This window comes from Amblyomma maculatum, chromosome 2 (genome assembly GCF_055883805.1).
Source record: "Amblyomma maculatum isolate TAMU_Amacu chromosome 2, ASM5588380v1, whole genome shotgun sequence".
In the NCBI taxonomy this organism is placed as follows: Eukaryota; Metazoa; Arthropoda; class Arachnida; order Ixodida; family Ixodidae; genus Amblyomma; species Amblyomma maculatum.
Window position 1 is genome coordinate 219540678 of NC_139345.1, and position 17016 is coordinate 219557693.

Here is a 17016-nt window from a genome sequence, read left to right on the forward strand (position 1 = left end):
AAGTCGTTCAAGTGCGTTACATAAGAGGGAATTACTGCGCACAAAGGGGCAACGACGAGAAGGAAACACAAAAAGACGCGAGTCTGCGCTTATGTTCCATTTTCGTCTCTTTCTTCGCAGTTCCCCCTTTTATGTAGCATGAGAGAAGTTCCTGTCAGACGTGGTTGCAGGAGGCCAGCGTCGAGAACTGACTGCATTGACGGGTATTTGCCGCTGCTTTCTTGACTTGTAACTGACTTTGCTTAGAAGGGCATTTTATTACAGCGAATGTCTACAATGTGTTCGTTTCAACTTTGTCGGTCTGTTCGGCTCCGTTTTTATGCTTCAAATGACACACAATTTCCTCCTTCAACACCTCAGGTTTCCTAGCAAGTCTAGCCGTTCAGGAAATGTGGGCTACAATGGGACAGCTGTGCCCTCTAAAGGCCAAACTGACTCATTTCCGCACTCACCCGTTATGTCCGCGTTTCTTGGAAATTTTAAAAGCCTCTTTATTTATAGTCGCCATTCTTGTGCTTGTAAGTCTCATTTTGGAGGCACATCTAATCTTTCCCAGATTACTTGACTATCTTCATTCAAGCAAGGCCATTATGGCACAAAAGCCCCGATGCAGGTGCAGAACACATAGAGGCTCGCTCCGGCGACAGCCCTCAGCACGTATGGGCAGGCTTCCCGCATGGTGCAGCTGAACTGGAAGCTGTGCCGCGCAGCGACAGCATGGTCCAGGCGAGAAGGGGTGCAGCGCTCTTCACCAGACGCCGCCAGTCAGGATGCTGCGCATGAAAAAGACATCGATTAGGAATCGAGTAAAATAGTGCTAGGTGAGACGGGACACGTGAACGACAGAAACATGCGCTTTACTAGCAACCAAAGGATTTATTTCACGCCTCACCTAGCGCTGTTTTACTCGATACTTAAGCATGTACCAACCAGCCCGTATTTGCACTGTTCTGGAAGACACTCGCTTACTCCCAATGCAGGGTACTCCAGAAAACGTCCATATATGCATGTGTGTATGTAGTGTCCCCTTCAAGATGGGTTGGTGGCGGGTGCTGCCTCTCCGGATATTTCAGCACAAAGTTCTCGGCTCATTTTCCGGATGCCACAACGCTGCAAGCAACGGGAAGAATGCAGCGAATGGTGGGATGTGAAATCTACGCACAGTGAGCGGGAGGAAACGCTTTCACCCTCTGTATCAAGGTGCTCACAGTTACCAGGTGAGTGCACATCAAATTACAGCCTAATGGATAAATGCCCAAGAAAAAAGCCTAACGCAGCACATTAGCACATTTGTGCTCAACGTTTGCAGAAGGTGGCAATCGGATCTCGAAATGTTTCGGCAGTATGTATGTATGTGTATATATATATATATATATATATATATATATATATATATATATTGTTACGAGCGAGGTTCTAATTGACGCAGAAGAGACGTCGAAGACGCAGCTATGTCCACTTGCGAGCCGCACGAGCCGCTTCTTCATCGACCTCGTCTTCTCTTATCTCCATTTCTGGGCGTCACACTTCCCCCGACACGGCTGAAGCCCGCTGGGCGACTCGCGTGGTCGTTGTGTGATCGGTCGAGCGTCGCGTGATCGGTAAGGCTTTAAACGGACGACGTGCGCGACTTCACCTTTCGCAGACCGACGGCCGCTTTTGGTGAGGCGAGCGATGCGATAGTTGAGTTCGCTAAGTTGAGCAAGGACAACAAATGGTCCGTCGTACGGCAGCTTTTGCGACAGACCACGCTTCCGGATAGGAGGCTGGTAAATAGCGTGGCGGTGCTGGGCATCGTACCGTGCTTTCGAGCGACCCTGAGACGCTAAAATGAGAAGGTGAGCTTCTTCGGCAAAACGGTTGTCTCGGCTACTGAAAGATCTTCACTAGTGGCTGAGAACGGGAGGATGGTGTCTAATGTATATCGTGGGTGGCGAGCGTAGAGCAGGAAGAATGGACTAAAGCCAGTGGTCTCATCACGCTCGGTGTTGAAAGCGTAGGTAATGAATGGTAGGACACTGTTCCAGTTCTTATCATTTGCGTCGACGTACATGTACAGCATGTTGGTGATCGTATGGTTGTTGCGTTCAGTTAGACCGTTGGTTTGCGGGTGATAAGGCCATGAATGGCGACGATCACAGGCACACAAACGGAGCATCTCCTCCACGACGTCGGCAGTAAATTGGCGACCACGGTCGCTGATAATCACTCGTGGTGGTCCGCGGCGAAGAACTATCGCCCGCAACATACAGCAAGAGACATGGTACGCGTTGGCCGAGGGCATGGCTGCCATCTCACAGTATCGAGGGAGGTAGTCCACGCAAACAATGATCCAACGGTTCCCGTTATGGGAAAGCGGAAAGGGGCCAAGTAGATCAACGCCCACTTGCTCAAATGGTGCACGGGATGATGTGATGGGTTGAAGCTGCCCTGCTGACACGTTTCTGGGACGTTTGTTGCGCTGACACTGGTTGCAGCTGGCGATGTACCGCTCAGTAGTACTTCGCATTTTTTGCCAATAGAAGCGCTCCTGGATGCAGTGGAGTGTTCCTGCTGTTCAAAGATGCCCGCAACTAGGGTCGTCATGCATGGCCTGCAATATAGAATGGTATAGGCTCCTCGGAACAACCAGGAGGAAGCGGGGGCCGGTAGAGGAACAGTTTTATTGCGAAAGCAATACTACTCGCACTTTCAAGCCGCCTGGTCCAGGCGGTAGCCACGTTTGACCTTTGACCTTTAGACGACCCCATGCTGGCAGGAGCTGACAACTTGGGTCGCTCGTTTCACATGAGATGGTTATATTACTCGCACTTTCAAGCCATCAGCGTGGTCCCGGCGGTAACCACGTTTGACCTTTGACCTTTAGACGACCCCCGTAGACGACCCCAAGCTAGCAGGGGCTGTCAACTTGGGTCTCTCGTTTCACATGGGACGATTATGTCAGAATCAGCCTGCTAAGACCCTGGCATTCACGTTAACCCTATAGGCCACTAAAGCTCGTTCATATCGGTTGGTTAAAGCGGGGCTTTATATGTGGGCTGAGGGAGAAGAAAAAGAAGAACGCTCGGTCACCCACAGCTAATGCTTTCGCTCAATATTTGGTTCAGCAGCGTTGAACCCTCGTTGAGCACGCACACAAAATTGGTTTCCACCTGACCAATCTTGAGCCGCTGCGAAGAGAGGTTCCAAGGTGGGATCCCTCCGCTGTTCTTCCATAAACGTGGGGATGTCAGGAAAAGCTGGTGATACCGACGCGACACAGTTCTCGAAATCATCAGTGTCAAATTCCGTTGTAGGAAGAGGAAGGCAGGAAAGGCAGTCTGCGTCAGCGTGCTTACGGCCAGTTTCGTATGTGACTGTAAAGTCATACTCTTGTAACCGTAGGGCCCATCGTGCAAGGCGGCCACACGGGTCCCCGAGATTAACTAACCAGAAGAAGACATGGTGATGTGTGACAGCGGTAAACGGGCGTCCATAAAGATACGAGCGAAAGCGTTGTGTGGCAAAAACAACAGTGAGGCATTCCTGTTCCGTGACAGTATAATTGCGCTCCGGCTTACTAAGGGAGCGACTCGCGTACGCCACGACGTGCTCCTTGCTGTCGCAGCGCTGGACAAGAACCGCGCCAATTCTAACATCGCTGGAGTTGGTATGCACTTCTGTGGGCCCTGAAGGATCGAAGTGGCGGAGCACAGGTTGCGATGGGAGCAGAAATTTCAGGTGGCGGAAGGCGGAGTCGCACTCAGGTGACCACTCGTAAGCCACATCTTTATGAAGTAGGCTTGTCATGGGGTCAATAATACTTGCCAGCGGACTCCGACGACCTCCGGCGCTGCATGGTTATACACAAAAACAATACATAAAGATAATAAACCAAGACGTTAGCACAGATGATGCGCTCTCTACCGACTGCCTGTTTTTGTGGTACGAAGAAGAAGAAAGTTTCACAAAAAACGTGGGGTTAACAATATGAAGAAGTAGTGAACAAAAGATTCAGAAAAAATGTGAAGAAATTGTCATTACTTTCGTTTTATTTTCATTTAATTTAATATGAAGAAGTAGCAAACAAAAGATTCAGAAAAAATGCGAAGAAATTCAGAAAGAAAAAAATTAAATGAAAATAAAACGAATATAATGACAATTTCTTCACATTTCTTCTGAATCTTTTGTTCACTACTTCTTCATATTGTAAAGCGGTGAATAAATGAACGAAAGTATAAGAAAAAAAAAACAGGAACCTCTGTTCTTTGACGGACTGGGGTGGCTTAAAAGAGGCGACCGCTGCTGTCTTTGCGGGATCCGGTCCGACGCCGTCTTTATCGACGAGATGCCCGAGAACTAGCGCTTGACGTGCTCCAAAATGACACTTCTTGGAGTTCAGCGCGAGGCCAGCTTTGTGCATATAGTCCAGTACAAGAGCTAAACGGTCATTGTGCTCGCTGAACGTCTTCCCGAAAATCACGACATCGTCCAAGTAACAAATACACACCTCCCATTTTGAACCGCGGTGTATCGTGTCCATGAATCTTTCGAAGGTGGCGGGTGCATTACAGAGGCCGAATGGCGTTACATTAAATTCGTAAACGCCATCAAGTGTAATAAATGCAGTTTTCTCTTTGTCTGCCACATGAACAGGTATTTGCCAATAGCCCGATCTGAGGTCAACGGTAGGAAAGTAGGCAGAAAAAAGACAGTCAATGGCATCGTCTATACAGGGAAGAGGGTACACGTCTTTTATAGTGAGTGCATTTAGACGACAGTAGTCAAAGCAAAAACGCCACATGCCAGCCTTCTTCCTGACAAGAATCACGGGGGCAGTCCAAGGACTCGACAACTCTTGGATAACACCCTTGGACAACTCTTGGCCTTCGTTGGAGTGTGTGTGTATATATATATATATATATATATATATATATATATATATATATATATATATATATAAGAAGAGGTAGTGGCGCACGAACGAAAACAATAATTTATTTCTGACGTGTCGGTAGAAATATATATATATATATAGTGTGAGAACTGTGTGGCGCTTCATCTTCTACATGGCTGAACGTGCTGCTTCATCTTCAACCTGCTCCCTCTTGTAGATACCGATCGTCATCGCGGAGTCTGGTTGGCTGCAGTGTGCGACCAAGGCTTCAGGTCTGCGATAAAACCTGATCCCCCAAGTCCGACCTTCGCGTTACCTTACACGTGGTGGAGGTGCACCTTGATTTCCCCACTGCTTCGTCACCTGCATCCACCTGGAGCTCCGTTCTGGTCGCCGTTTGACCCCGACCACCATCGTCATGACCCAAGAGGGCCACTCCGCTATTCTGGCTTCTACCAACTCGACCCCAGCAACCCTTGCCACTTGGACTGTCAGTAGCCGTCAACGCGACGCGCAGATGTTCGCCGGTTTCCGCGGCGACGACGCTGATGACTGGCTCGACAGCTACGACCGGGTCAGTGCTTTCAACCGGTGGGACGATTCTCTTAAACTAATTAATGTGTCCTTTTATTTGACGGATGTGGCCAAAACGTGGTTCCTAAATCACGAATCGACGATTCCGGACTGGGCTACCTTTAAACAAAAGTTACGCCAGATTTTCTGCGTGTCTACTGTTCGCACGGAGTCCGCCAAGAATAAGCTAGAGGCCCGGCTTCAGCGGTCCAATGAGACCTATACCTCTTACCTAGAAGATGTTCTTGCACTTTGTCGGCGCATAAATGACACCATGCCAGAGACCGAGCGGGTTCGGCACGTCCTTAAAGGTATTGGGCTACTCGCCTATAACGCCCTGGCCGTGCAGAACTCTACCACGATCGACGCCATCATATCGACTTGTCAACGCCTTGACGAACTACAGTCAATACGCCTGCAGCCTGATCCCACTTCATTTGGTTTCACTGCCGACGCTGACCTCCGTGCGCTTATTCGCGGATTAATTCGTGAAGAGCTCTCGGCGCAAGGTAATTTGTGCCGCCCTGCATCTGAGCCACATCCTTCAGGTGCCGGCCTACGTAGCATTATCAAAGAAGAGCTGGCCTCAATGACCCCCCCCCCCCCCCAGCACCAGTCGCTCCTACCATCTGTCAGGTGCCAACGTACGCCCAGGTCACGTCCTTGCCGCCTGCAATTGGAGCTCCTACGCCACCAGCGCCTGCCAATGCTCATGTCGCTGCATTGGCACCACCTGCCGCGGCGCCGACATACTACCCCACCTGGCGCCCACCCCGCCCTGTTTATTACTGCGGGTACCGAGGCCACATTTCCCGTTTCTGTCGTCGCAGGCTCCAAAATGAACGCCGCGGCTACGACACATTTGAAGCAGACTACCCTCCTCGCTTCTCCGGCTCTAACCACCGTTCATTCCCTGATTATCCTCGACGTTCATCACCCCCGCCAGAAAGCCCCGCTCCGCCTGGTGGTTACAGGCCTTCAAGACGCCGTTCTCCTTCGCCTTTTCGCCGCTCAACCTCGCCTCTCCGCCAAGCTTCTCTGACGACCCCCCCGCCTATTGGAAAACTGACCATTGCAGTTTTAGGAGGGAAAACTGCATTCTTCGGCCATCCCAAAAATCCTCTGGAACATCCCTGGAATATTATTTTAGTTTGGGTTGAAGGATTATCTGTTGAGGCTTTGGTTGACCCGGGCGCCGCTGTTTCTGTGATACACACTGACTTGTGCTCCCGCTTGCGAAAAGTGAAAGCGCCTTATGATGGACCTGAACTCCGTGGAGCTAATGGTGCAATAATTGGTCTTTTGCTAAGTGTACTGTGCGAGATGCTGTTGACGGTGTCCGCCACTGTGTACAATTTGCCGTGATGTCACCGTGCGCTCACCCAATTATTTTAGGCTGGGATTTTCTGTCTGCCGCATCAGCCAGCATTTCGTGTCGTGACAGGGTCATTTACATGAACGAGAGCGATCCGTCTTCTGAACCTCCCGAGCGCCGTCATCGCCTGCTTGCCGCTACTGACTCAGTGTTGCCCCCTGGAGGCGAACAACTTGTCGCGCTTACTTCTACTGACATTGATAACGGAGATGTGCTAATCGTGCCTTCTGATCGCCATCTAACCCGTGGAATCGCGTTACCACCAAGTCTTGTTCGGTTTGAGCATGGCACAGCGCTTATCGCTGCTTCGAACACTTCCCCAGAGCCCATTGTGCTGACTAAAGGGACATGTTTTCCTTGTGCCCTGGACATTCACCCGGTGTCCTCTTCCTCACCAGCAGCTTCCGATGCTTCTCTCTGTGTTCTCTTTGGCACCATCAATCCTGACCTTCCTGCGACTCATCGCCAATCTTTGCAGGAATTACTTCGAAAACACCAAGCCTCCTTTGATGTCACTTCTCCGACCTTGGGGCGAACTTCTTCTGCACAGCACCGCATTATTACAGAAGGTACTTGTATTGTTAGCCGCCGCTCTTACCGTGTTTCCTTATCGGAACGTAAAATCATAGAAGATGATGTGAATGATATGCTCCGACGAGACATTATTCGTCCCTCAGCTAGCCCCTGGTCATCTCCGGTCGTCTTGGTCAAAAAAAAAAAAGGATGGGTCCGTGCGTTTTTGCGTTGATTACAGCGCACTTAACAAAGTCCCTCCCAAAGATGTTTACCCTATGCCACGAATTGACGACTCCCTCGACTGTCTTCAGGGCGCCGAATATTTCTCCACGTTTGATTTGCGTTCCGGTTACTGGCAGATTCCGACGCACGAAGCCGACAAAGAAAAAACCGCATTCGCTACTCCCGACGGTCTTTACGAATTCAACGTCATGCCTTTTGGACTTCGTAATGCCCCCGCTACGTTTGAGCGCATGATTGACACTGTTCTTAGAGGACTTAACTGGAAAACATGCTTGTGCTACCTGGACGACATAGTCATTTTCTCTGCGACTTTTTCTGATCATTTAGCCGCCTTGATCAAGTATTAACGTGCCTGGCATCTGCCGGTCTCCAGCTGAACACAAAAAAGTGTAATTTCGCCAAGAAAGAAATCAAGATCCTGGGCCACCTCGTCAGCCGCGAAGGCATTCGCCCTGACCCTGACAAGCTTGCTGCAGTTTTGAACTTTGCACGCCCTCAGTGGACTAAGGATCTACGCAGTTTCCTTGGCCTATCATCATACTTTCACTGTTAAATTCGCAATTTCGCTACCATTGCTGCACCGCTCCATCATCTCCTTACCGACCGTACTACTTTCCGAAGAATGCGAAAAAGCTTTTCAAATGCTGAAGAATGCCCTCACTTCGGACCCTGTTCTCGCTGACTTCGACGACACGGCTGCCACCATTCTCCACACAGATTCCAGCAGCCTCGGTATCGGCGCCGTACTCCTGCAACGTGATACCGCTTGTCGGGAAAAGGTAATTGCATTTGCCAGCCGAACTCTAACACCAGCGGAACGCAACTATACCATCACTGAGCAAGAGTGCCTCGCCGTCGTTTGGGCAGTTGAGAAATTCCGCCCCTCTCTCTCTAACTCTCTCTCTCTCTCTCTCTGTCTCTCTCTCTCTCTCTCTTTATATATATATATATATATATATATATATATATATATATATATATATATATATATATATATATATAATTATTAGTGTTATCATTTTGTAGTTGATCTTCACCAGCATTAGTCTTGAAATGATTTTAGGGAGAAAGACAATAAATGCAAAGCGGAAAGAAAAACAACGCGGCCACCATCGGCGCGGTTTTTCCTTCCGCTTTGCATTCCTCCTCCCTAAAATTATCTCAAGACTAATGCTGGTGAAGGTCACCTACATATTAACAATTAAAATAATATTAACAACGTTTATTTCCACTTTGTAGATGATACAATACAGTTCAGGCCCATCAAAGCCAACAAGAGGCCAACAAGACTGTGCCCGGCCGTTACGGCCAAGACTACAAAACAGGCAATATATATGGCAACAAACAACGCTTCTCGTTACACCCGAGCTAGAGCAACAAAAAAAAAGTGGAAAACACAGATTACCATGCATGAGTATTGAGAAAGTCAACACTAAACCAAGAGTACACCTAACAAAAAAAAAACGATGGGGGCAGAAGCGCGCGCAGCAAGCGGACAAGGCGATAAAGGGAGGAGGGAAGAAATAGCAGCGACTGACTGATGCTGCTGACGCCGATAGTGAGTCAACCCCAGCTGCGGAGTTGGTTTCAGGGACAACGCCGCCGATGCCGACGCAAACAATATGATACCCTCGCCTCCGCAGCGCCAAGAACCAGGTCTAGCCGTGGGAAGGTGGTCACGTATTCGTCGACGTGCCGGGGCCTACGTGAAATAACCGGCGCGTCGGCAACTGAAGAGCACCCTATCCGCCACACAGGAACAGGGGGGGGGGGGGGGGGGGACCCTCCCCTCCTCTTTCTGCATGGCGGCGACGGTGTTCTATGCAGTCACGTTATCTTGACTCTCTAGCGGCGTCAGCGGCATCCAGCGGTATCAGTCGGTCGCTGCTAGCGCTGGGGGGATGAAAGGGGGGCGGAGCTGGTTACGAGGCCGACGACGACGCGAAACCCAGGAACGGACGCCAAAGAGCTGCGCTCTAAAAAAAGAATTAACCAGTATTTGTAAGCATAACTTCATTATAACCGAAGAATACAAAGATCAACAGAATGCTTTCAGATGCATCTTTAGATCACGCTTGGATCTGGATTCCTGTGGTACACTCGCTTTCACAGGAAGCTTTCTACCGTGTTCCATTTGGCTGCTAATTCCGACCACTTGTGAACGTCCGCATAAGAAATTCTTGAGAATAGCATAGAACGGACCTCGAAAGCCCAGGCGGTACAGTTTTTCTAATAAAATAGTATGATTAATAGTATCAAAAGCTTTCTTAACATCCAGAAAGAAGCACAGCTAAACGTGTTTTCAACGAAAGCAGCGTACAACTCATGGAAACCCAACCTCAAGTTTGGCTGCGCGACTGCAGCGTGCGCTCCTTCGCACGCGGCAAAATTTTGATGCATTGATCTGGCGCGGCGCTGATGCGGCGCTTGACCGAACGTACGTGTTTTGGAGTACGCGTCGCTCGCGTTACCTCTCTTTGTTAGTGCCCGCCAGCGTGGCTTCGCAGGCGTGCAAACAGGTGTCACAGCTGATTTTAAAACATGGCTGGATTTATGGCTTGTGGTAGCGTGGCACAGCGGTCACTTAAAATGGGCCTCGGTCCACACGCATACGGAGATTGGCGCAGATGCTCAAAAATTGATTTTATATGTGTTTATTAAAGCCGTATTTCTCGATCTCGCTTACGGAACGGCTTACGTAGGGCTCGTCATTGCCGGCGCCGCGGCGCACGGACTCTGCGCTGGCTTCGTCTTTTGTTGGTATTTCTCTCTGAGCTGCCAGATTTGCAGACGCTTTAGCGGAGCTCGATCTCGAATGACGATCGTCTGCTTTGCTCTCGCCGGCCATTTATTCCTCTGGCTGTGACTGCTCTGTCCCGCTTCTTCTGTTAGCCTCGTATTTTTTCTTTTTAATTTGGGGCGTTTGCGGCTCTTCCCTTGCAGTAGCCGCAGTACTTGCCGCTTCGTTCCCGGTGTGGTCTTCGTGACAGGGTGCGCAAGTGGTTTTCTGACCTGTTTTATAAAACAAGGAATAAGAAAGGACATGACACTGTGCATCGACAAATAAAAGCGTTTTTGGTACATCTGATGGGTTGTTTATTCAAGCTAATAAAAGATCAAAGATCAATCATATCGTGCTGTCTATCCGAAATATATTTGTGGGCAGCCCTACACAGATGAGGTTACGAGAGGAGAAAAAGAAATATTAGAGAAGAAAAAAAAAATACACGCTTCACAAACTCAGTAGGCAACAAGTCCACTATGCTCTCTAAAGAGGGCTTCGGATATTTGCCGCTGGGTTTGCCCCATTGTTGTGCCCGGCTTGTGCAGGACTCATCTGCATGGGAGTTCACAGCACACAGCTGCAGCATGCTTGCAGCGCCCCCGAATTCCTGCCTTGCAGGTACACTTGGCACGGGATATGGCAAGCTGGCGCGTTTCAGGGCATGTCCATGCTAGCTGCGAAGAAACATGTCACATAACAGAGACGGGCCGTTTGGCTCATTTCGGACCCACGACGTAAGGAGCAAAACTAACAAAAGAGAACAAGGATGCTGCCTCGCAACTCATGCTCAGACGCAGATTGTTTCGTCGTTAGAAAGCAGACACTGAAGCTCCAAGGCAGGATATATAAAATGACCTGTAAGCAAGGATGCAATTCAGTGAACATGTTCGTTTAGTTTTGTTAATGTTTAACGTACACGTCAGCACGACAAGGCTACGAGGGCGCTCTATTGGAGACCTGTAACAATATCCCCCTCCCGTGGTTATATTTCTAAAGACCTCCTTGCAGTTCGCCTCCAGCTAGCGGCGGCTGAGATCAAACACGCGTCGCCATGACCAGCAGTCCCTAACGGGTGAGCCACCGCGTCGGGGCGAGTGACTGAATAAAACAGTTATATATCAGTATGAAAGCTATAGGAAATATGAAGTAATAACCTCGCAGCGAAAAGTTGTTTTCCTAGATATTGTCCAGAACTGTCTCATTTACTCTGTGGAATTGAAATTACTCGATCAATTGCGGGACCAGTTATAAGGAGCTGAATGCGATTCACGAAAATTATAACGCGAAAATATCTCGTTTGCAGCAGAAGGGTTGATGTTTCTTCGTATACATGTGAATTCACATTCTATTCAGGTGGAAGCTACATGTAAAACGTTCTCAGTATGCAATTGTACTACAATCGGCATCAAAATTAATATATCGGCATATATAGAAAAGCTCGCCTAAGACGCGAACGAACCCACGTATCTTTTATTAAGTTCAGAGGCACCAACTAGTTTACATCTGCAAGCTCTTCTGAAATTAAAGCAAACAGCACATCGATGTTTGCATGCGCCTTACAAATCTAGGCCTTAATGAAATGGGTATAATAAAAATGAAATGCCTCAAATCCCACGTCGTACACGATGTGGTCGCTGACCTGCGACACAGACTTAGCCTTCACGATAACAGCGTTGTCTTCTACAATCTGCTCAACAGAATGCACATGGTTGACTAACAGCTCTCTCTTTTTGACATTTGCGCTGCGAAAATAGCCACCGCAGTCGGCTATTTTCATAAAACCCCATCGAAGCGTGTACAGGGTGGTCCACTCTAAGTGCGAACACGGCTCCGCGTGGCCGCGCTCCGCGGAGCGCCAGCGGATCCGGCGCGTTCGCGCATCGAAGAAAAGCCGCGCAGGCGCACAGGGGCCCGGGGGAGGAGCTTCGTGTCGTCTGCTACCGCGCTGGCGCGCACCTCGCTTGCATTGCTGGAAAGCAGACTACACGAAGCTCCTCCCCCGGGCGCCTGTGCGCCTGCGCGGCTTTGCTTCGATGCGCGAACGCGCCGGATCCGCTGGCGCTCCGCGGAGCGCGGCCATCGCGGCCACACGGAGCCGTGTTCGCACTTAGAGTGGACCACCCTGTACATTGCTACACACTCCCTTAAAACCCCACTTCGTCCAAGCCCGAGTTTGAAAAGAAGAGCAGGAGCGGGCGCAAGACAGCTTTCTTTTAGCACGGAAATCCAAGCGCGCCAAAAGCGTGTGCAAGCCGAGTAGATTGCGGTCAGTGCGGGCGCGCGCGCAAACAGGTTTCAACAACGCGTGCGACAAAGAACGCGAGCGAGCGCAAAGCGAGTGGCTTCCGCGTGCAGAAGCCGCAGACACGAAAGTCTACAGGCGAGCTATTCACTCGGCCAGACCATTTACATGGCGTTGGCCGAAGCGGGCGCTGTTCACTAACGCCCGCAACGCCACCCTGCGATGCTTCGGTCCCAAGTATGTCGCGGCGCGGTTCCTGCTCGGAGTTCGGGAGCCGTCAATGGGTGCGTTCCAATACCCCCTAGTAGACGTCTACTTAGACGGCTACGCGTGCAGCCGCCATCTTGGGACGCGTTCCAATTCACACGAAGCAGTCTCGCAAAGACGGAAGTCAACATTGATGCAGAGTACTTTGCTGTCTAAACATGGCGGACAGTGCGCGGTTCGCGCTGAGCGAGTCATGCGTGCGGTGGTTGCAGTAGCTGTACGGTGGTCGTGCTCTTTGCGAACGCCGGAGTATGCATATGAACGGTCTTTCAAACGTGAGTTGTTACGTCAATGTGTGCGCTATCTAGAGGCCAATTGGCTGTCTTTTTGGTCGTGAGATTCATAGCACTGCAGATTCTTGTATCGCGCTCTAAGAGGAAAGCATGCGTTGGATGCTGTTGGTCTTCTTTTTTAACTTGACGACGAGTTTCTGCAGTCTTGATGTTATCGAGGAACTCGTCGCTTTCTGGGCACCTCGCCGGGAGTCAGGACGGCTGCTGTACGGCGCACGTATGTGTTTCTATCTTGCTGTAGTAGCCGTGACAAACTCTTCCGCGGATTTTCACTTAATCTCGGAAGAACGCACTCGCCTGACTATGCCGGCTTGTTGTGCATTGACTATTAAAACGAGTTGCTGTCTTTTGGTTTCCTCTTCTAGTGACTACAGACGACAGGTGTAACGGCACAAAGGTTTTCGTTTGCGAACGCCGGAGTATGCCGGTTATCACCTTTCGTCCGTAATCCTCTCAAGTTTACAGTATTTTGCATGTTTTCATTCTTACAGCTGTGTGAATGAGACATATGAGAAGCATGTACACTTCAGCATCAGTAATAATTGCGTGAGAAGTCGGTCTGCTAAATAGAGGAAGTCTGCTACAAGCTAACCGATCAATAGTCTATCTGCGCTGTGGCGATTACACATGCAATATTGTTGCTGCAAAAAATCGGCGAACCGTTATAAACGTGATTTTTACCTGTATTGTCGTAAAGCTTTAAAGAGAACAGCGTTATAATAGTTATTCAAACGTTTTAGTTCAACCTTTATGCCGCGAGGTGACGCCAGGCGTAGACAGGTAGACGCGTTCCAATACGCGAACCTGTAGACGTCTACGAAGCAGTCTCGCTAAACGTCTAAGAATTGGAACACACCCAATGCCGACGTTCGGAGCTGTGTGTGACTCAGCATGGACTCAACTATCCCATGACCGTGGCCATGCGCCGACAGCACCGCGCACGCCCGGGCGTCTTTCCTTCTCTCTCTCTCTCACCCTGGCAGCGGCGGCGCGCCCTCTCCGCCGTCGCTCCGCTCTCACCGAATAAGCACGTCTTTTTTTCTCTGGGGATCGCACTCTAACGAAGAGTGGACGCAAAATCACTCAGCTGTCATGGACCAGAATCAGGCACTGACTCCTAGCACCAGCCAGGCAACGCCAGACGAGCCCAGCGGAGCCGTCTCTTCTGTAGCTGTTCGCCTCCCACCGTACTAGGAACGCAGCCCGGCTGTGTGGTTCATACAAGTTGAATCACAATTTCAGCTCAGCAAAATTACATCCCAGGAACAGAAGTTCCATCACGTGCACAGCCATCAACAGCGGTGGAGGAGGTGGCCGACGTCCTCACCTCGTTCAGCACCAGTTTCCCGACACACCCCTATAATGGGCTCAAGGCAGCGCTACTGCAAAGAACGGCAGCATTGGAGTGGACAAGAATTCAGCAGCTACTCTCCGCGAAGGAGCTCGATGACCGACGGCCAAGTCAGCCTTTGCGATGGATGACGCAGCTCCTCGGGACGAGCTGGACGAATAATGTCACAACAAAGAAGGATACATTTCAGCAAATCGGCGTTAAGACCCTACCTCCCCTTTTCATATGCGCTGATCCTAACGGACTCTTGTGTCAGAAGCGCCACGGCACAAAGGAGCCATAACTGCAGAAGCCAAGCCATCGCGGGTGGCAATACGAAGGATCCATTTCATAGCTGATCATGTGAAATTGCACATTACAGCGTGACTGGAAAATTACAAATCAGGGTAAAAATGAGGGATGCAGCATAACATTGCTCACAGCTGACGTCAATAAGGCGGCTATAGGAAAACCTGTGAAACCGTACACGGTGTGCGTTAACCACAAATAGTAACGTTGCAGGAAGTTTTGAAACTGCGCATCTAACAAAGGTTAGCAGGATTAGTGTGTGCCCGCATCGTACGGAATCACATTCGTGTCTCATAGCCCTCACCTTCAAATGGTCAGAGATACGTTGCGTTGCACTCTTCACCGTACTTCAAGTAGTGCCGATACGCAACGCTAGCTTGCATTTTGGTCCGTACACTCGAGACGTATTGTGGAGTCTACTGCCTAGTTTCATCCTCTCCACATTCATTCACATTGTGTATCTCAACAAACGAGGTTCCATTCGGCTGTCGTTACCTACGAAAAATTGCAGCAGATGTAGGGGCATATGTGATCTTCGGAGCTGCCAAAGCTTGTACCGATGCACGACCTCTTAGCGCCAGAAGTGACTGCCGGTTAATGAAGTCTGTTCGGTGGAACAAGAAAACCAGATTTCAAGCTCTGCTATGAAGCAGATTTATTTATTTATTTGTTCAAGTACCTACATATCACCCTGGTGGGCATTACAGTAGGGGGGAGGAGGCAAAAAAGTGGAACACTTGTCAGCGCCGAAGTTCTAAAGTGAAAACAGTACAAGCATCAAAAACATCGTCCTGATGGGCATTGCAGAAGTGTGGAACGATATAAACCCTTTTTAAAGTATGAGAGTAATAAAAAATACAAGAAACAAATTCGGGCAATCAATAATTGCTCCAAAGTAATAAATAAACACACGCAACAAACACGGGTAATCAATCAGTGGACACGAAAGGGGGAAAATGGAGAACGCTACGCGTAATGACTAATTGCATCGACAAACTTTGTACGATCAGCAGTTTCAACAATGTCAGGACGCAGCCGGTTTCATTTACTGATAGTGTACGGAAACACGACTTCGTAAAACAGATGTGCGGGCAAAAATTTCTTTAATCTTTAGGCTGTGATGTCGCCGCTCAGATACTGTAAATATCTACTTTTAACTAACGGTGTTTCGTTGTACAGTACGTCCCGCAAGAATAAAAGGCGAAATCGTTCACGGCGCAGGGAAAAGTCCTCCCAGTTAATTGGACGTTTGATATCGGAGATGCTGCTGGGAAATTGGTAACAACTAGTTACAAAGCGGGCGGCAAGATTCTGAATGGCTTCTATACTATTAATGAGATGCTGTGTGGGAGGGTCCCACACAATACAGGCATATTCAAGAATAGGCCGGACATCGGTAACATAAAGTGTTTCCCTAACGTTTTGTGGGGCTTGTTTGAAGTTTCTATAAATAAAGTTTATAACGCAGCCTGTCTTCTGGGTTGTACATTAAACGTGACGATTCGATGTTAATTCTGAAGAAAATGTGACACCTAACTGTCGCGAGGGGCTGACCATCAATGAAATATTTTGACTGCATGAAGTTACGCTTTCTGGTGAAACGGATATAACAGCACTTGGAAATAGAGACATAAGCCAGTTTTGACACCAATGGGATATTCTATGAAGATCGGACTGTAAAGCTAATCGGTCTGAATCATTTTCAATTTTCCTGTATAAAACACAATCATCAGCGTAGAGCCTGATTTTTGACGTTATTCCAGTATCAATATCATTAACGTAAATTAAAAAAAGAAGAGGCCCTAATACAGAGTCCTGTGGTACCCCGGATGTCACAGAAGCGGCAGCAGATTCATCTCCATTTGCGATTACTTTCTGCGAACGGTCAGTTAGGTAATTTTGTAGCCAGAAAAGAATATGCCGAGGTAAACCGAGAGCGGATAGTTTGTTAAAAAGTAGAGCGTGACAAACTTTCTTGAATGCTTACTGAAAATCAGGAAGGCCGTCAGTTTGGAAACCATTATCGAATGAGCTAAATATGTCTTCGGAAAATTCAATTAGTTGCATAACACATGCCCTCCCAGATCTAAACCCATGCTGATAGTCTACAAATAAATTGTTCTTATCAACGTGGGAACAAATGTTAGTGTAAATTATGTGTGCAAGTGTCTTACAGGAAACGCTAGTTAAAGAAATTTGAGACGCAG